The sequence below is a fragment of the Neodiprion pinetum genome, chromosome 4, assembly GCF_021155775.2.
Source record: "Neodiprion pinetum isolate iyNeoPine1 chromosome 4, iyNeoPine1.2, whole genome shotgun sequence".
In the NCBI taxonomy this organism is placed as follows: Eukaryota; Metazoa; Arthropoda; class Insecta; order Hymenoptera; family Diprionidae; genus Neodiprion; species Neodiprion pinetum.
The window spans coordinates 11,104,168-11,126,711 of record NC_060235.2 but is presented as its reverse complement, the minus strand read 5'-3'; the positions used below and the strand labels follow the sequence as shown (position 1 = coordinate 11,126,711).

At 39.8% G+C, this 22,544-nt stretch overlaps 1 long non-coding RNA gene and 1 other non-coding gene across 2 annotated transcripts in view; both read left to right on the top strand.

The window, feature by feature from the left end:
• LOC138190744 (uncharacterized) overlaps positions 1-22,544 on the top strand; it is a 151,247-nt gene that overhangs the window by 111,868 nt on the left and 16,835 nt on the right. The gene's annotated exons all lie outside the window — the stretch shown is intronic.
• On the top strand, positions 20,890-21,044 carry LOC124218320 (5.8S ribosomal RNA). Its single transcript, XR_011177072.1, has one exon. It is a non-coding gene; the product is annotated as a 5.8S ribosomal RNA (ribosomal RNA).

The following is a 22,544-nucleotide window of genomic DNA, read 5'->3' as shown; positions in this document are numbered from 1 at the left end:
ACTCTTGCAAAATTTTGAGCTAAAAATCGTCGTTGCTTTCTTCTGAGCTACGGGCTGAGGTAATAAACCGAAGACTGGTTCTTTATAACCTAAAATTCTTGGCTGTAACGACTTTGACAGTTGACGAACGATTTTCAAGTTGTTTACAACTCCCACGCTGCCTTCTCTCTTCCCATTGGATGACCGCTAGGGAATTGCTCGTTGATCTTCGTTGGACTGTGATCCATCTACCCACAACCTCGGTGATCTGCACGACTGACTTCTGCTGCCATCCATAGTGTCCACATCGTAACTACCATCTCTATATCAACAGTGTCGCGTAGTGACTCTGTATGTCTCCCCCTCTCGGCTTCAAATGTAAGAAATCGATAGCAAATCAAGCATTATCGTGCTCTCAGTGCGGCCGTCATTTCCATCCCGGCTGTAGTAAAAGTTACCTAACTTACCGATCAGTCAATAGCTCTTACTTAATTTATCTTACCACGATGTTTGGTAGAAATTCATCTCAGCTCAATACTGTCGCAGTTTCAACTCCTCTACCGACTATGCAGAATGATCAGGTTACACTCCAGTCAATTATGGCCATGTTACGTAATTCTGAAGCACATTTCGCTGCTTTTGCAAATGAACAGAGACAAGCGATTCAGAATATCAACACTTCAGTCAGTGAGTTACCAAAACTTATTCAAACCGTCACTGCTCATTCTGAAAAAATCGACTGGTTGGAGAATGCTAATGATTATCTAAAGCAGGAGATATTGCAATTAAATTCGAAACTCGAAGCTCTAGACACTCGACATAATGACACGCCAAACGAGATTGTTGTAGCTGGCCTTCCCACTGGGCTATCTGACACTCCGGTTTCTGTGGTCCAAAAAATTTTCAATGCACTCGGCATTACTGAATTGATACCTCATATTCTCGCTGTCAGAGTAATGCAAAATAAAAACAACACTACAAATAGTGAGTTGCTTCCGTTATGCGCGCATTCATTGACGCGTACGTCTCTCTCTCTTGTCGTCACCCTCACTTCTGCTGTAGTTAGAGAAGCAGTTATTAACAGCAAGCGCGTTAAACATGACTCAAAAATCAGTGAGGTTCTTGGTTCACATTTTTCCGGTAACATTTTATTGATGAGCTCTTGCCGTCAGATTTGTACAAATTATTGCAACAGACTAAAGCCCATGCTAAACAAACCTCTTACGACTATGTCTGTGTTACGTGCCAGCCGGTATCCACGGCGGCGCCCTCTCTGCGCCCCACCTGACCAGCGTGCAGTTACCATAAGAGAGCCTTACGTGCTCTTACCGATAGTCGTAGATTAATACCAACACACATAGTTACCATCATAACGTCCAAATTCTTATATCGATAGTTCTCATACGCTAGATTAACCGTTATTTCATCAGTCAAATTCATAACATACATGGTATATATATTTTTTCCCATTTAACCGTTATACCTTTCCACATTAGCTTTCACATAAAACCTTTGATTTACGATCTCAACCGTAATAACCCAAAGTAATAAGCACCTGCAGTAATTAAGATAATCGAGTAAACTAAACACCGAAAACGTGGGAAGAGAAATCACGGATAGTTCACAGATAAAGAAACCCTTATTCCTCAGAATTCAGGGTAGCGCCTTCATTTTAATGATGATAAGACCAATTAACGCTTCGCCACTTGCTTCTCTAAACCAACTACCTCGCGCTAATCCACCACCGAGATCTCATGCACGAATCAGAAATCTTACCCTCAATTATTTCATCATCCTTAACCAATCATCCGAGACCAGCGAGAAACCGCGACTCCTTTTGAACTCTTCCTACTTTTCCTCTAATTCAACGTTTCCAGAAAACAGAAATCAGAGAAAAACTTCAGACATCATAGAGAACAGATCAGAACTCTACCAAAATCCTAGAATCAAATCATTATAATTCATTCAGAACCTCCGAGACTTGTTGACAGTTTGTCACTGCGATAGTGATTAACACCAATCTGAACCACAATTGTAAACCTACCATCGAGAACTAGAAGGAGACCGTTAATAACTGTGTAATTAACCCAAGTGTTGTCATAAATAATTATCTCAATCACGCATAGTGATGGTTGGCACGAGCCTTACCTAACAAACTTTCAGAATTGTAGGCGAGTTGAATGAGAAGATCTGAGGAGCTGATCAGCGGATTCCCGAGATTTACATATACCAACTACGTAAGTCAGAAGAACAATTTAAATCACGCGGCGAATCAGAATCGACTCGAAACGTTTCTCTCGGAACGTAACATCTGGGTTAAAAATCTTACCATTTTTATTAAGAAGGCGAATGTTCAGCAACCGTTCATTATTCGCACTATTAATGATCTTGAGCTTCTCATTTGACTGCCTTGACCGGACAAATCTTTTTTAAATCCTTCTCCTGATACTCAATCTGTGTCATCTCATGTAAAAATTGCTCAATTCAACGCTAACTCCTTGCTTGCTCATATGGACCTGGTCAGAGCTTTTTCTGAATCGTATTTCTTTCACATTATTTCTGTTTCTGAGACGTGGCTTCACTCACATATTCATGATGATCTCTTTAATATTAGCAATTATTTTACTATCAGAAATGATAGGAAAGGTAAAGAGGGGGGTGGAGTTGCAGTTTATATTCATACTTCACTCAAAGCTAATATCCTCTACGCGTCCCCTAGTAAATTCTCAAACTCCCCTGAACTTCTCATTCTTGATATTTTTCAACCAAATCGTGAATCTATATTATTTAATTCTGTATATAGGAGACCTGAAGGTCATCTCTTTCAAGATTTCACCTTGAGCCTTGATCGTTTTGCGCATGCGTATAAAAACATCATTATGGCCAGCGATCTAAATTGCAATCTTCTATCCAAAAACTTCGAAGCACTTTCTTCAAGAAACTTAGTTTTTTCTCATTCTCTCTTGGTTGTTCCTTCTGAGGCGACATTTCATACTCCGCACTCCGATTCTTGGCTCAATGTGTTTATCTTGGATAGTGAAGATAAACTTTTGTCATACTCTAAGTCGACTGCTCTCTTCGCCGTAGGTCATGATCTTCTCGAACTCAGGTTTGCGTTCGATTTATCTGTGCCTTCACGACGGCAAATAACAAGGCGCTGCATCAAGACTTTTAGCCCACGAGATTTTCTTAATACGCTAGATACTCTATTATCTCCAACTAAACCTGTTCTCTTTCGTCACTCGATTACTTCTGTAACTGATGTAGATCTACAAGTACAGTCGCTTACATCATCTCTTTATTCAGGATTTGATTTACATGCTCCCAATCGTTCGTTCGCCGTAAGAAGAACAGTATCACCATGGCACACTCCTGAGTTTAGATCAAGAATGCGTAATAGGAACAAACTCTTCAAACATGCGAAGCGTACGAGTAGTCTTTTAGGATATGCTATCTATATTCAATACCGTGACAAGCTGACCACTGACCTCAGACAAGCAAAAAATGAGTACCTTTCATATAAACTGAGCTCTATTGATGAGCCGGCTAGAATGTGGAGGGAACTTGCAAACTTGGGCATCACAAAATTTACACTTTCATCCCCACTTCATTTCTGTTCTCCTGAACAGTTGAATGCTCATTTCGTCTCTGTCTCTGGAGTGAATCCTCCATTAACATTTTAATCTTTTTCATCCATGCTCATAGAAAACCCCCAACCTCTCCTATCCTCATTTGCCCCGATTGCTATTGATACAGTGTCTCATTATCTTCACTAACTCACTTGCGTCTGGTGCAGACGGTATTTCCTTGCTCTGTATCTCCAAAGCTCTACCCAAGCTAGTTTCACATCTAACATCCATCTTCAATCTTTCTATTCACCACTCTCATTTTCCAAGCAGTTGGAAGCGAGCGCTCATTAGACCACTATCAAAAATCAAAACACCTTGCTCACCGTCTGATACCCGACCAATTGCCAATCTCCCTGAATTTTCGAAGCTCTTTGAAAGGATAATTCACAGTCAGATTGTTGACTTCCTTCAACTTCACAACATCATTGTTAATCGACAATCAGCTTACCGCAGTTCATTTCGTATCCAAACAGCGCTTTTAAAAGTTGCTGACGATGTCAGGCTAGCTATTAATGAGCAAAAACTGACTATTTTATTACTATTCGATTTTAGCAAGGCCTTCGACACTGTTCCTCATCTACAACTTCTCTTTAAACTAAAGAGGCTCGGGTTCTCTGATTCAGCTCTCACTTGGTTTTTCTCTTACTTAACGGGTAGATCGCAAGCTGTTATGGATGATCAGGGCGGTTCTTCTAACTGGCTCAATACTACAGCTTGTGTTCCACAGGGTTCAGTTCTTGGACCACTGCTTTTCACCCTTTTCTTAAATGACATTGGAAACAATTTGCGTTATTGTCAGCGAATGATCTTTGCAGATGACACGCAAATCGATTTGCACTGTTTACCATCTGAAATAAATGATGCGATTGCCAAGGTTTCTCACGATGCCCAGGTCATTGCTGAGTTTTCTCCTTCGAACGGTACAGCTCTAAACATATCAAAATCGAAAGCTATCATTCTTGGCAGCAATTCCTATGTTCGTAACATTGATTTGACTACTCTACCATCCATTTCTATCGGTAACAATTCCCTACCTCATGTATCGAACGTCCGCAATCTAGGTATCCTCCTTGACAATGATCACTCATGGAACCACCACATCTCTTTGATATCGCAGAAAATATATGCGATACTACATAAACTTAAACGTCACAAAAACTCACTTTCTGTACCGCTTTGTATTAAACTGATCAGGACTCCAATATTCCCTCATGTAGATTACTGTTGTCTTGTACATAATAACTTAACTGACAAACTAAATACTAAACTTTAGCGTTTGATAAACTCGTGCATTCGTTTCATTTTCAATTCACGTCGTGATGAACGCATCACTCCTTACCGTCTACAGCTGAATTGGCTAAATGTGAGCAATCGTCGAAGATATTTTCTTGGCATGATGACATACCGCATCCTTTTTATGAAATCACCTCTCTATCTAAAGCTTCTCCTTTCCAAACTCGACCCTGATCTGCGACGTTCTTTTCGACTTTCTTCTTCCTCCATTTTTTTCTATACTCTAAATATATTTAAATCACAACTTTATGCACATTTTTTGCAGCTAGAGTAGGGTTTGTTAAGTGCTCAGACATAATAAATTCATTTATTAAATTCAGCATGAATTATTTCCGATTTCTTCTCAGTTCGGCTCTGGTCTGTGTATATCAACAATATATCAATGCAATATCCTTCTTTTCATTTCCATTCCTATGAGCCCAACATTATACTATATTACTCTGTATTCGATTCCCATATATCTTTATTATTTTGTTATTTCCATATTTAGTTCTTTTCAAGCATTTCAATTAAGTTTAGTTTCAAGTAGTTTCAATATTGTTATCACACCTGTACAATTATCTATTCATCAAGAATATCCTCTACATAAATCTACGTATCATATGTTGCCCCATAGCGTGCTAGGGCATATTAAACTATCTATCTATCTATCTATTTATCTCTCTCTCTCTCTCTCTCTCTCTCTCTCTTTCTCTCTCTTTTGCTTATTAACGGCTCCTCAATCGACACCGCTCTTGACGGCTTCTATGAACGATTCTTTGCCTCTCTTCAATCCATTGCTCCTATCACAACTCTTCAAGTCAACGGTCCGAAGCTCGCCCCGTGGATCACATCGGAGCTCAGCAACTCTGAACGCGAGGTGACCACAATTCATCGACGGTACAGGAGAAATAAGCGAAGCGCGGAACTACAGGCCTACAGCATTCGCTCCGAGTCTTCAGTCAAAAACCTTGGTGTCACTCTAGATTCCAAACTCACTTTTCGCAACTACATCGTAGGAGTCACCTCCAAGGTCAGCAGAGTTCTCTACCAACTGCAACAGCTTCCTGATTACACTGACGTCCACCTTCGTAAAAACCTGGTCAGTTCGCTTGTCTTACCCCTTGTATATCACTGCTCGCCAGTCCTCCAGAGAGCTGGTGTGGTCAACGATATAAGCTGCAGAGGCTCATCAATAAAGGGATTAGGTACATCTATAATCTCCCTCGTGACGCGCCTATATCTCATCATCGACGCGGGCTAGGCTGGCTGTCTTTCACTGATTCCAGGAAACACGCGGTGGCTTGCATGGCCTACAAGCTTTTCTATAATGAAACGCAGCACTTCCTGAAAGATCTGCTGGCCAGCTACGAAGCTGGTCGTTCGCTGAGAAGTCGGCAATACTCCCAGCTGTGTATTCCCAACTATCGGACGGATGCTTATAGCCACTCCTTTGCAGTCTCTGATCCGTGCATCTGGAATTCCTTACCTGAGGCAGTCAAATCGTCTCCATCCTACCCAACCTTTAAATCTCGATCTAAAAATCACTATGCCGCACTGAAGGCCACAACTTCTAACTCTGATTGAACGAGGTCAGGCTTGTGCCGGTTTGGTTGCTGGGTGCCGGGTCGCCCACTCCTAGCTAGCTACGCTACGCTCGTTGTTATCTCTTTTGGAATCTTCATCCAAAATGTCAGTTGATTGTTAATTGTTATTCGTGAATTGTAAACCGTAAATTATTATGCAAGAGAGAGCGCACTTACCTACTCTCATTTGCCACTCTTGTCACTTTCTTTCTTTTCTAAATTATCATATGCCACTCTCGCAGCATGCTGCAATATTTGTTCAACTTTGAATAATAATCTCTCTCTCTCTCTCATATTTCTGATGACCTTGTACAAATTAATGATTACTACATAATTCGGAATTATCGTGAAGGCAAAGAGCGATGTGGTGTAGCCTGCTATATTCATAAATCACTTAAATCCAACGTACTTGCTGCATCCCAAAACCAATTTTCTAACTTGCCTGAATTCTTAATCGTTAATATACGGCTTTACTAATCTTAATCTCTCTTATTTACATCAATGTATAGGAGACCAAAAGGTCGCCTTTTTGACGATTTTTTGGCCGCGTTCAATCATTTCTCTCACTCTTATAGAAACATAGTTATAGCAGGTGATCTGAATTGTAATTTGTTACGTGACCATTTTGAGTCCAATTATTTGCAATACATCGTCCAATCTCATTCACTGCACATCGTTCAGTCGAATGCTACTCACCACACAGCTACCACGGACTCTTAGCTCGATGTCTTTATTATCGATGACCAAAGCAAAATTCTCACCTTTAGCAAATCAGGTTGCCCATTTGTCGCTGGTCACGATCTTTTAGAGTTGTCTTACGCATTTGACGTTTCTCCCGTTCAACCTCAGCGACTCATCCGACGAAACTACAAAAGATTTGTTGCAAATGATTTTCTTACCACTCGTCAAAATATCTTGTTAGAGCGCGATGCCAATTCTTGTGCATTATGTACGTCAGTGCTTGACATTGACTATCTTACTAAAGTCGTCTCCTCTTCTCTCTCGGATGCGCTCAACACTCACGCTCCTATCACTGCCTTTAAAGCCAGAAAACCACCTGCGCCATGTCTATCTGATGACCTTATGAGACGCATTCGAGATCGCAACGTGCTCTACAAGCACGCAAAGAGAGCTAATAGCTTACTCGGCTTTGAAATTTATAGGCATACACGCAATGCACTATCTGCTGACATTAAGACTGCTAACAGTGGTTAAGAATATAACTGCCTTGTGAAACCGTCTTCATCCTCGTCACTGGACTTTTTCATGACTGACGAACTTAATAATTCTTATTCGTCCATCTCCAACTCAGTTACCGCTTGTACTTATGAAGAATTCAGAACCACTATTTCCACGATCCCTGATTCCCAATTCCGATTTTCACTATCTTTAACTACTTCGTATGAAATCCTGGACATCATGAATCACTCCTCACCTCTTTCTCGCTCTTCTGGTCCTGATGGCATTCCTCTTTCTTTTGCGTCAGTTCTGCTTTTCCTTTCATATCCTCCTTTCTTACCTCCCTATTTAATGAGTCAATTCGGCTTGGCTACTTTCCCACTGCGTGGCGTTGTGCGTTTATACGACCATTGTCTAAGATTAGAACCCCACTATCCCCCACTGACACTCGACCAATTGCAAATTTCTCAGAGCTTTTTAAAGTTTTTGAAAAAGCTGTACACAAGCAAATTAGATGATTCTTAGATGATTTCAACTTGCTTGATCCTAGACAATCGGGGTATCGTCCAACCCATAGTGCTCGACATCGAATAGACAAGCGAATGATAACAATCTTGATATCATTCGATTTTAGCAAGGCTTTTGATACCGTCTGCCACAAGCGTCTTCTTGCTAAACTCGAAGCCTTCGGCTTTTCTGAGTCTACCTTATCGTGGTTTTTCCACTACCCAACGGGCCGCAAGCAAGCAGTGATTGATGAAAACAACGACGTCTCGAATTGGCAACCCACTACGTCAGGCGTACCTCAAGGTTCAGTCCTAGGGCCGCTTCTTTTTTCTATGTTCATCTATGACATAAGTCTCTCACTCAAGCACTCTGCTCATATGATATTCGCCGACGACACCCAAATATACTTGTCTATTCCTCCGTCGGACATTTTACATGGAATTCAGCTTATTGCAGAAGATGCGACTACTATTCAGGAGTACGCTAACATCAACGGCCTCCAACTAAATCTGACAAAGTCTAAGGTCATGATTTTAGGTAGCGAAGCTTACGTTAGGTCAATTGATCTAAACAGCCTTGGTCCAATCATCATTGATGGCACCCCCTTGCCTTACGTATCTCATGCGAAGAATCTAGGCGTAGTTATGTGCTCTGATCTTTCGTGGAATCGTCATGTTGCGGCGATTTCTCAAAAGGTTCATTTTACTTTACATAAACTCAAGTTCCACAAAAATTCGCTTACGCAGCAGCTCAAAACAAAGTTAATAGCAACTCTTATATTCCCTTATATCGATTATTGTTGTCTAGTACATAACGATTTGACCAATGAACTCAATGTTAAGCTCCAAAGCCTGGTTAACAGCGCAATCAGATTTATATTTGATGTGCGTAGAGATGAGCATGTCTCACCTTACCGACATCAGTTGGGTTGGCTGTCTGTCCGTAATCGTAGGCAATACTGCTTAGGCATTTATATGTACTGTAGTGTACGTGAGGACGCGGTGTGAGTATGAGAGAGTGCGTGGTATATGTATAAATACGCGTGTGTGTTTGTGTGTGTGTGGGTGTGTGTGTGTGTGTGTGGTGTGAGAAGCTTGTAAGGCGAGAAGAACTCATCAGTCAAAATAAAGCCGCTAAGTGATTAACGTCTCTCGTTCTCTCTTACCTGCACGACACTACAATTGGCGACGAGGTAGTGAACAATAACGCGTGCGCAAAGGAAATCGGCGCATGGCAGACGGAGATAGAAAAAAATCAGGTACAGCCTGGACCCAGAACCTCAATAAAAAAGAGGTAACCGAAGAATTATGGCGCCGAGGCATAGAGGCCAAGGAGGAAAGTAAGCCGGACGAATTGCGACCGCTACTAAGGAAAGCGGTGCGGAACGAGGAAACAGAGCAGGAGGAGAGCACGGCGAGAAACGAGGCGGAAAACGCGAAAAGGCACGCAAAAATGGAGTATACAAGTCAACTAGATTTCAAAATCGGAGTAGACGATTGGGAGGAATTTATAGAATGAATCGAATTATACTTTGACGCGAACAGTATAGCGGAAGATAAAAAACGAGCAATCCTACTGACAAAAATAGACGCGGAAACATACAAAGTGGTGCGGAATGTGTGCCCCGGCAAAACCAAAAGACGTGGCGCTCGACGAAATCATACAGAAAGTGGGGAACTATATCAAACCCAAGGTGAATAAAACAGTGTTAAGAGCGCAATTCAGGGACAGAAAACAAAACAAAGAGTCGGTCACGCAATACGTCGCAGCGTTACGAAAGCTCGCCAACGAATGTAAATTTACGGAGGAAGAAGACAACGTGCGAGATCAAATGCTGAGTGGAATCCGAAATAAAGCAACCAAGATCGCGCTGTTCAAAGTAGAAAACCTCACGCTAGACATGGCAGTAAAAACAGCGGTGGCCATCGAAGAGGCGACAAAAGCGGCCGAAGAACTGGAAACGAGAGAACACCACAAAAAAAAGATGGCCGAAACAGGCACAGAAGTATATCGAGTCCAAACGGGATATAAAAGCAAACGAGACGAACAGAAGAACACGAGACAGCAAGGGAGAAACCAACGCGCAAAAAACGAAGGACGCGCTGGGAGCCCGAGAAGAGCAGGAAGCAGGTGCGCGTGCTGCGGGAAAGAAGGGCATCAAAATAAAGACTGCTGGCATCGCTCGAAAAATTGCGACGAATGTGGGCGACAAGAACACCTACGGGCGATATGCAGAGCGAAACCACGACGGATAAGCAAGGCGGTAAAGAAAATACAGCCTACAGACAAGGAATCAAGCGAAGAAGACTCCGAATCCGGAAATGACTGGTACGAAAAGATCACGCTTAAAACAGGTAGAAACAAGCTCAAAACGTGTAACTCATTGAAAATCGAACCACAATTTTTAGGAGTTGAAATCGAAGGCAAGCCGGTCAAAATGGAGATCGATGGAGGTTCCAAAATTTCGCTAATTAACGAACGAGACTGTAGTACATTGTTCCCAAATAAAAAAATTGAACCGGCAAATATCAGATTCATTTATTTCAGCGGAGAAAAACGAAACGCGGTAGGAGTAATTAAGAACGTAAAATTCAAATACGGCCGGGTGACGTCAATAGGTGATATATACAAACAAATATGACGAGGCCTATATTCACCTCATCATATTTCTTCCTCACTCCCAAATTTGAAATTTCACCGCACAACAATAAGCGCCTTTGGCAGTTTCACGGTCAATAGTACATACGTGTAAAGATGAGCGAATAGAGACAATAGAATGCCGAGGGCATATGACAGATGAGTACATAAGCTATTATCAGCGGAACCCAGTGAACACATGACCTCCATATGACGTCATAGATAGGTCACATAGAGATCATCGACTTTTTACATAGATATGACATAAAAATGACTTTATTGATGACTCTGATATGATGTCATGTAGTATGACATCATTATGACATAGTGCTGACATAAAATTTGACTTTTATATGACGTCATGATTGTGACTTAAATATTACGTAAATATTATGTCTTATCCCTATCATATGTGTGACGTCACATCAAAGCCATAAATTTATATATTATTTACGTAAGAAATAAATCATACAATTACATAAATTACAAGTCATATTCTGACGTCAAAAGGATATCATAATACCGTCATATTCTTACGTAAGAAACAACTCATACTTTTACGTAAAATTGATGTACGATGAACGTCATACTTAAGCATCAGCTTCCGGTCATTCTTTTACATACGAGTGACATAATACTAATGTCACGACGGTATAAAAAAAAACGATCAACGATACTTTTCTATTTATGTTCTATGTTGTATCATGTATTGTTTTAATAATTCATAAGTGGAATTTCATATGACATTTCTTAATTTTTACTTTTATATTTAGTGTCCAAATTTAACTTACCGCAAATTCTCTTTAAATGAAAACATTAAATATATTTTTAACATTGAAAATATTAGGATATTGTCATAAATAAAATATATAAACTAATTTCAAAATTAATTATTATATTGTAATAGAGGTACAGTAACAAAATAATCACTATTTATAAATGAAAAATATAAACATTTTGACTTTACAAGTTCTGTTGTAACAGTTATATTATTATAGGCATTCTTAAATACTTTTTATCACTATGACATCAGAGTTATGTCATCGAGACGTCAGGTAAGTTATAATCATGTCAGCCAGACGTCACAATTTTGTAAGCAACTTTACATCACTATTTTACCTCAAATTTAAGTCATCTTGACGTCAGCTAAATAACAAGTACGTCAGCTGGACGTCATATTTTTGTAAGCTTCCGGTACCGACTTTACTTCTCTATGACATCAGAGTTATGTCATTTTGACGTCAGTTAAGTCATAATGATGTCAATTGGAGGTCATATTTACGTCATTTATCTTACGTAAGAATCTTACGTCAGGAAGTGGGAAATTATGAGTCATATGTGACTCATATATGACTCACATCTTACGTAAATCATGACGTGACATGACGTCATTCTGACATCAGTTTGACATAATTGTGTTCACTGGGAATCGCACGTGGAAACGTCAGAACGAGAGGAAAATAAGCTGTAAATGTCGTTTCTCCATTTACAGGTAATATTATTTTTATTCAACGTAGAATATAAGTACGTAATGTAAAGAAAAGTAATGTAATGTAATAGTATACGAAACAATAAACTCCATTTACAGAGAAACTCATCGCAGCTTCGACAAAGTTGAAAAAGGAACATTATAAAACGACATTTTTGCTTAAAAAAAAAAAAAAAAAAATACAGAATGGAAAAACTGAAATTTGAATTTACGGTCAAGTCTTCGACGGAAGATCCGAAAACAAACATAATCGCCATAACCTCAATAACCACACCCGACGATCGCTGTTTTATACTCCCGGACCAGCTTCAACCGATGAGACATCATGCGAAACTTACAACTACGGCGGGTTATCAGAAAATAAAAGCTACACCACAAAAAAGAGGACAAGCGAGAAAAGTATGGATTTGTTTGGCCGAAGATATACTACAACAGTATAAGGATGAAGATGGGAACATAATATGCAACGACTACTTACTTGAAGAAATGTCAACAACGCAAGACACTACACCCACAGCAAACATCACAGAAGAGGCATTATCAAGAATTTTGGGAAAATTTACCGAAAAGAAAACTGAAGATAAGCCCCAAGGTTATGGAATCCGTAACTTAAGAAAGGTATCAGAAAAATTTGTAATAAAGAAATTGACAGGCAGAAATTCAAATGTGCCCCAGTGGATGGATATTTTTGAAAATGAATGTTCTCGATTAGGTGTAGAAAGAGATATTGAAAAAATCGAGATCTTTAGACTGTTTCTTGAAGATTCATGCATCGACTGGTATGGGTCAATGCTTATAAAATATACATTAGATTCAGAGTGGAGAACATAGAAACAAAATTTCTGTGAAACTTACGCCAATAAAGGGTGGACTGGGATTAGGTATGCAATATCTTGTCACGAGCGCCGCACATTTACCCGAAATTGTAACATATTACCGATCATAACAATTATCATTTTTCATTATTATTATCTTTAGAGACAAGGAAGCATAGGTTTAGTTAGTACATATAAAATATTTTATCATAATCAGTTCGTGGTATAGCCAAGCGCAACGGCGTAGTTGGACAGCCAGCAACGTCAGCGTCTTCGCGCCCGCCAGATCCCGGGTGTAATCAACACCGGGATGAGGCGAGCGCGAAATCACGCGCTTCGAGGATGACCGTTGCGAGGCGAGCCTTTGTTCGAAATTGCAAACGTCAGCGAAAACTCGCTCGCCGCCCGACGTTCCAAGGGGTGTCGGACGAGCGAGCGAAGACAGTCCCCGTTAGAGACAGCTAAGAACGACATCTACGGAACCCGGGCTCCTTCAGAGCTGCTGTGTGAAGAGTATCAGACTTAGATTCACCGACGATAAGAGTGGGAACCCCTCTAATTCTATAAGCGGTGTTCCAAAGCTTCTCGCGTCGCGGCGTTAGTCCTTGAAGTAGTAATAAGTGTTGAACCTCGAGCCACGAACTCTATAGAGTAGTGTAGTACGTAAGCAAGTGTGTGAAGGTGAGTGAACTTCGGCACCTTCGAGGCCGAAGCAGCAACCGAGAGAGAGAGAGAGAGAAAGAGAGAGAAAACGTGAGTAGTATAGGAAAATACTGTAAGCTTCCTTGTCGATAACCCTGCTGCCTTTTAGTTTTTCATTAAATATTTCTACTCGCTTCCATTCAAAATTGGTACCACATAATTGAAATCCTCCAACCATTTCCCACGGAACGCCCTGTAGAGGACGTTCGCCTCCGAATCCACCAAAATAAAATAAAAAAACCTCTGAGAGATCAAGAGGGTTGAAGTCGTCGCGTGCGAGACCGCTCCGCACGTGACAATCTTACAAATACATAAAGGGTTCGCTATTAGAATATGCTTTAAAGAAAGAAAGACTTCTATTAGAAACAAACAAGTCAATAGATACGCCTACCTTAACCCTTCAGGACATGGGTGTTTTGACTGCCATTATTTACTCTAGCCATGAGAAAAAATCTCATGGCTTCTGCGCATGCGCTCAGTATATTTTAAATACAGCTTTCTTAAGAAAATATCATTTATTTATAATTTTCAATGTTTTTTAAGGTAAAATAATTGCCCAAATTTATTATTAAAGTAATATCAATTAAAAAAAAAATAATAGAAACAAATATTATTAATAATTATCATTTTATTGTGTTATTTGAAATTAAAAGTAGTAGTTATTTTATTTTTCAAGATTAACAGTCCTCTTAAGTAATAAATTGCACAAAAATTAAATCTTAGTACATAAATGTCTTTGTAAGACTTACAAATTACTAAAATGAATTATAATTATTAAATAAATTGATAATTTGGTAGTAGACTAGCAATTATTACATTAAAATCACGTTTACATGGACTAGTCATAAAAGTATAATAATAAACACTGGGTGGGAATTATAAAAATAGGTAACACATTTGTGAAATTTTTGAAACAAATAGATAATGTATGTCATATAGTTCTTATCAACACTAATGAGTCACCATCATCAAAAGTCAGGGACATTGTGGACAAAGAAGAGTAGTATGTTTGAGGCAAATAGTCAACCCACAAACAAAGCAAGATTTTTTTGAATAACTATTTTTTTGACGTGGACAAAATCGACAGACCTGCCTTGTTGAGTTAGTTTCAACTGTTTGAACCTGTATGTTGCCCACTTTATGTATCGTGTTTCTTAGATCAGCTGACAGATTTGGTACTTTGCTTTGAGTAACTAGATGTGGTTGAATCAGCTGTACGCTCAATTGTCTTAAAATTTTCGACGTTCCATTTTCTCTTGTGTATTCTGCGATCAAATAATTTGAGCATTTACTGCAGCAATGTTTAAGAAAGAAAAAAAAATTACCATAGGCCACCTGTCCGTTTCGCGTGCTACAGAATAGTTGTCTTTTAACTCGTCGACAACGTCAACACCTCCTTTGGTCATATTGTAAAAAGTTAATATCTCAGGCTTTAGTTTGAAACCAGAATCTTTATCAATTTCAGAGTTATGATAAAGCGTTGATAACAACAGTACATTTTTATTTTTTTTTGGGACATACGAGACAAGCGTACAATTAGTTTTGAATAAAAACATACTACTACAAAGATTTCTCTTTTTCACATCTACAATTTCAGGTGGAAGCTCTCATTTGTTGTTTCGAATAGTTCCAACAAACGTTGTTTTATGATTTTTTAAGAGATCTTCAGCCAATTGAATAGACGTGAAGAAGTTATCACACGTTACGTGTCTACCAGTCCCAGATATAGGTGTTATTAATCTCTTTACCAAATAAAATGATGAGTTTGGTTGGTCATAAGGACCTGGTGGCTGCTTGCCGCAGTATATCTCCATATTCACCGTATAAAACGACATAGAGTCTACTAAGGAATAGATTTTAATCCCATACCTTGAAGGCTTACTGAGGATGTACTGTCTGAACTTACACTTTCCTCTAAAGCCCTCAAGCATCTCATCAGTCGTTGTATATGCGCCAACTGAATAATTTTCTGCACATCTTTGAATGAATCCCGACGTAAGCTCACGAACAGCAGCAAGATTATCCGTTTTTTTTCTCTCTTCTCGATCATTACGATCATCAAATCTAATAGCAGCCATGAGTGCACGGAAACGATTCAAGCTCATAACAGCTCTGATACAATCCGGAGCAGTACCATCTAGAGTCCAAAATTCTCTCAGATTTAAATGTGATGCTTTGTACAATCCAAGAACATAAAGTAATCCAATGAAGGCATGCATTTCTTCAATAGTAGTCGGGTGTACTGATGAAGTGTCTTGATAGTTAGGCCTTTTCTTTTCTAAATACATATTTGTAAACTTAACTATTTCTTCCACACAGTGTTCCGGGAAAAATAATTTCCAACAATCTAATGGAGTTGTAGTTGACTGCGCACTTTTTTTTACATTGGGCAGACGAAGTACAATGTTGTGTTGAGGAGTTTTTTTTTTTTTTGATTCGGAGGTTTTGTAGACCACTTAGTTACTTAGTCTTTTCCTAATAGCTTTTCTCCATCTTCTTCATCTTCATCACTGTCATTATTATCACTACCACTATTATTATTATTATTATCATTATTATTGTTGTTATTATTGTGAACATCGGAATCATCATAAGATTTATCAACGTCGCTATCAGAATATTCTGATTCACTAAGTTGCTCTTCAGAATCGTTGAACGCTTCATTATCATCCTCGCTGTTTGAATCGTACCCATTATCAGTAGAATCTACTTCTCGTTCGCATTGTAACCACTCTGCTTGGTCTTTTCTTGTTCTTCTATTCATCATTTACAATTTTTGACTGGAAAAAAATAATATAAATGAATAACCTTAAATATTCACAATGCAAAATAACTTAGATCTAAGTACTAATAAAATGTATTTGTCAGGGTTATATATAGAACAAAAATATTGACTTACGTTTATTTAACACCTTTTAATAATATTCATCTATTGAATATCAACAATTAAATTATAAATTTTACATTTTTAAAAGCAGATAACACAGCACAACATTGCACAATTATTCTTTAGGTATATGTATCATGTAAACAAGTATGGCGGACGCATACTACGGAACGACCCGAACTAGGCCGAAAAGAAACGAAAGCTAAAATCTCTCACCCTTTAATACTCTGGCCATGAGAAAAAATCTCATGTTCTCCAAGAAATTATTTTTTTTCGCAATTTTGATTTAAAAAAAACCAGTTTTTAGTGAATGTGTATCTAGAAAACTAAATTATAGGAAGATACAAAAATTTTCAAGTAGTCTTTCCGTTGAATTTTAAAAGATATTTGAGATCTACGTTGAGTATGAGAGAAAATCTCATAACCCATGTCCTGAAGGGTTAAGTTCTGCGCAGCGATGCTATTGAAGGTGCGCGTCGAGTTGCACGATCGACGAAATTGATGACGGATCGATTATTGCGTATTCTTGTGGGTATAACGTCACGTGTGGGATGGCGTATCGAGATCCCTGTTGCGGCAGGTAGTAGGTTTTTGAAACCACTCCAGTTCTGGCGGTCGTGATAAGTAGTCACGTTTTGGGGAGTTTCGCGGAGTAATGGAGTCGCCCAAAAATCGCGAGGGAAATGGAAAGGGGGTTGCAAGGATGTAGAAGGTAAGCGCTGCTTCTATCCCCGCGATTGAATTTCGAGCATAATTGCGAAAAGGCTTGCCGAGTACCGGATAGCCGTTTTGGATTTGCGTTGTAGAGAAGTACTCGAAATTCTTTTGCCGATTCTTTTGCTTGATGACCATAGCCTGAGTACGCGTGTTAGAGTACAGTAAATTTTGAGTTTCTGAGAAAGTTGAGTAGAGTCACGGGTTTTAGTTGAGTCTTTCTCGTTAGTGAAATCAAGTGTAGCCGAATTTCGCTGTACCGGGTCGAGCCGCATTATCGGTTTTTTTTTTAAGTGTCACCTCTCGAGTAGGTCGGGAAGTGCCGAATTGGAGTGCTCGGATTAGCGGCTAACGTTTTGGAGGATTTTGAAAAGATTTGATTTCGGATGCGTTGCGATTACGTATGGTTCACGTTACGTTTAGTTGCGCCTGCATTGAGTTCCGTACCCGTTAGTTAAGATAATGTAGATTGAGTTGGGTTACCTTGAGCTTGTGTTTAGTTGAAGTTAAATGTAGTGGTGCTTGCGCTTAGTTAAGTTGTCGTTCAGTTAAGATAGTGTTCAGTCGAGTTGAGGTGATGTATAGTCGAAATTGCCGTTGCGTTGAGCAGCAGTTGAGACGGGAAGCTTGAGCTTGAGTTTTGGTTACGTCTGAAATATAGTAACGTTTGCGGATTCGTTTAGATTTAGGGCAGCTCGCGGTAGCGTCGAAGCTCCGAGTCGGGTGAGATCTCGAGTGAGATTGAGGACGCCGTCTGTTCGGTAGCCCGACGGCACACCGTCGAATAATTAATTTAAGTTTCGTTTTGAGCAATAATCGCCATGGAGAACACATGGCGAATTTGCAAATTGAGAATTGCGTATGAGGATTTTGTGATCGTTGAGTGACGTTTTAGTTGGGGAGCCGCGAGCTCATTAGAGTAAGAAATAGAGTAGGTTACGTGTAATTTTCTGTTTAATTTTAGGCTCGCGATGAGCGATTTTTGGATTATATTTTTTTTTTTGATTTGTATCACCGCTATTGGGAAATATAAGATTTCATTTTACTTTTGTGAAATAGCGTGTGTATTTCGAGTGTCTCTCTCTCTCTCCAAAAATTACCTCTCCCCTCTCCGCGGTACTGAGCTATCGAGCATATGCCCGAGGAATAGCGTATTAATGATTTCGAGGCGTGTTAATCACGCCAGGCGCCCAACAAAACTTTGCGATATTGTTTTAGATCCAGGGTACGTCGTGGACGCCAAATTATTGTGCACGCGGTAAGTTCTCGGTCATTTTCTCCGAGTGACCGAGGAGCGGGAAAAATCCACGTCACAATTTATGAAATCAAAAATGTTATATTGCATTTGAAATATTTCTGAAACGTTTCGAAGGTACCAGTGATGTTATATTGCATTTGAAATATTTCTGAAACGTTTCGAAAGTACCGGTGATGATATATTACGCTTGGAATATTTCTGAAATGTATTTATAATATCGAAAATGTTATATTGCATTTGAAATATTTCTGAAACGTTTCGAAAGTACCGGTGATGTTATATTGCGCTTGGAATATTTCTGAAATGTATTTATAATATCGAGAATGTTATATTGCATTTGAAATATTTCTGAAATATGTTTATAATATCGAAAATATTATATTACATTTGAAATATTTCTGAAATATATTTATAATATCGAAAATGTTATATTGCATTCGAAATATTCCTGAAACGTTTCGAAGGTACCAGTGATGTTATATTGCATTTGAAATATTTCTGAAAGGTTTCCGAAATATTGGGAATGTTATATTGCAATTGACATATTTCAAAAACATTTCAGAAATATTCCTGAAATTATGTAATGAATCTGAAATGTTGTAACATTTCGGAAATATTTCTGACATATTTCGTGCCGTGTGGGACGGTATCACCACCCGGTAGCCCCACATTAAGTAATCTTGTTCTATGGTTAATTCATCTTTACGTACATAAAATTCTTTTGTTGATTCATCGATCTCTTTCTTATTTGGCCAATTATTTCGTACAAATAATATAATTTTCGCTAACAGTTCATCTTTTCGAGTTTTCTTTGCAATCAGCTTATTATCAATACATGAGAACGTTCCCTGTTTACGTAGTTCAAATACGTAAGCTCTACTTCTTTTTCGTCGATTTGACCACCCTCAATTTTCGGTTGTAACCGTAATAATGCATCCACGCTATTTTCTTTGGATTTTACGTGTTCCATTTCATATTGAAATGCTTTTAAAAATTCCGCGTAGCATTGCATTCTATGAGCTGCCATCATCGGAATCCCTTTTTTGTTACCTACAATTCGTACTAATGGCTAGTGATCTGCCCTCAAGGTAAATTTATTCCCATATAAGTAATCAGAGAATTTTGTAACTCCAAAAATTATAGCTCTGGCTTCTTTATCTATTGCTGCGTAATTCCTCTCGCTTCTCGACAAGGATTTTGCCGCATATGCGATCGGGCGTTCACCTTCTGGAGTCGCATGCGAAATAATGGCCGACAGACCGTAGTCTGATGCGTCGCATGTTAAAATAATTTTTTTCTCAGGATCGAAATTGATTAGTACTTTAGCGGACTTCAACTCTGCTTTTGCAGTTTCCAATGCCTTCTGACATGCCTCCGTCCAGTGAAATCCCTTTTGATTTAAACATTCATATAATGTTTGAAATTTTGTCGCTCTGTCTTCAATGAATTTGTCATAATTATTGATCATCCCCAAAAACGCTTGCAATTCTTTTACATTTGTTGGCGCTGGTGCTTCCTCGATTGCTTTTACTCGGCTTTTTGGTGTATGAATCCCGTTTTCGCTTATCTCTAATCATAAATATTCAATCTTTTTTACTAATATCTGACATTTCTCTTCTCTTAATTTTAGGCCACATTCTTTTAATTTATCAAAAACTATTTTTGTATACTTAATGTTTTCTTTTATTGTTTTTCCTTTTATAACGATGTCGTCCAAAAAAATAATCACATTCGGTATATTTGCTGGCAATTTTTGCGTTTCATTCTGAAAAAATCCGGGGGCTGAGGCAATCCCGTATGGTAGATATTGTGGCTGGAACAACCCTTTGGGGGTGTTTAACGTCTAATGGTATTTGTCCATACGCTTCTTTTAAGTCTATTTTTGTGAAATATACGCCTTACTCTAGATTAGCTATTAAATGCTCCGTTTTTGGTAACGGGTGTCTATGAATTAACATGTCCGGGTTTACTGTTATTTTGTAATCTCCGCATATTTTAATTGTCTCGTCTGATTTTAATATCGGAACGACCGGAGTAGCCCACTCGCTTGTTTTTACTTTTTTGAACTTTTTTTCACCAACTAGTCGGTCAATTTCCGCGCTTAATTTGTTTTTTAAGGCAAATGCCACTGTTCGTGATTTATAAAATTTCGGGTCCACATTTTTTCGCATTTTTATTATAAATTTAGTTTTATTGTATGAGCCACTTCCCGGCGAACACAAGGATTTGTATGATTACCCTGAACGGTGAATCACTTGGCTCGTGGGTCCATGAAGAACGCAGCCAATTGCGCGTCAACATGTGAACTGCAGGACACATGAACATCGACATTTTGAACGCACATTGCGGTCCACGAATACAATTCCCAGACCACGCCTGGCCAAGAGTCGTTTAACAACGACAGACTGCTCCGTCAGCAACGGTGCGGAAACCTTCTTGGGAAAATTATACCGTGCCTTTGCGAGCGAATGACTGGGCGTTCGCCGCTCGTGTCACCTGAAACGAACACGTATGTCACGGTCACGACGCGTCACCGCAGATCGCAGGGTCGAGCTGTCACTGCCGTTCGTCACGTTCCGGTGCTAGGGATAGACGAGAGAACGAACGAATTTGGCACGGCGACACAAAGACCAATGGTCCGCGGGGTCGGTTTGCCGCTTATGTGAAAAAATTCCGTCTACGTTTCGCCGCAGGGCTTTCGAGTCTCCCGTACGGCAGGCGTTTACGGTCGTTTCCGTGGCTTGTATGAAAAATCATCGTCCTCGGTTGTGTCAACAGTGCTGTTCTTAAACGAACGACCGTCGCCGACGATGGACTTTCAATCTTACGACGACCTTAGAGCAAGCGAGACTACCCGCTAAATACAAGCATATCACTAAGCGGCGGAAAAAAGACTAACTAGGATTTCTTTAGTAGCAGCGAGCGAACAGGAAACAGCCCAGCACTGAATCCCGCGGTTCTGCCGCCGGGAAATGTAGTGTTTGGGAGGATCCACTTATCCCGGGGCGTCGGCCCGCGTCCAAGTCAGTCGGTCGCGGTGCAATGTCTGGCGGTGCCGGCGCGCACTTCTTCCTCAGTAGGAATGTCGCGACCCGTTGGGCGTCGGTCTCAGGCCCGGTCGGCTGCCTGTCTCGGCGTTCTCGTCGGGGCAGACCCGGGGTTGCCCGTCCGGCTGCCCGGCGATACCCGTACGGTATAGCGTCGCATTGAGCTGCGTCGGGCCCGCCGCAAGCGTGGTCAGCGATTCCCGGTGGTCAGACCTAGCGCCGTCTACGGGCCTGGCCAGCTGTTGGCTGGCGGTGTCCTCTGGCCGGCTCGTTCGAATTATCTAATACCGGTCGGCGACGGTATAGCTTTGGGTACTTTCAGGACCCGTCTTGAAACCTGGACCAAGGAGTCCAACGTGTGCGCGAGTTATTGGGACGAGCAAACCTGAAGGTGTAATTATTGTTGTTGTGGGAGAGTTTTGGGAATACTTGGAACAGAGCGTGGAAGGTAACGAATGACTTCGAGACAATATTTGAGACTATAATAGTAGTGTTGTGTTCATGGTACAAGGCTATGGTGTCGACTGACTGACTACGTCGTCGAGGCTCGCTCGCGCTCGGTACTTGCACACATGCACACATCAGGCTCAATCACACATACACAATACAATGTGAACACGCCCCCTTGATTGAGACAGTATTACAAACAAAAAAAAAAATTCTTCGAAACTGAAATATAATTTTGTTACACTATTCATTTATCACTTTTAGAAAATTCATTATATTAAATTTTCACTTTCTCTAATCCCGCATCTTGTACAAATTTATTTAATATATTACAATCATTTGGTTTTGTTAATGAATCAGCTATCATGTCTTTGCCTGAAATATGTTTCACACTTA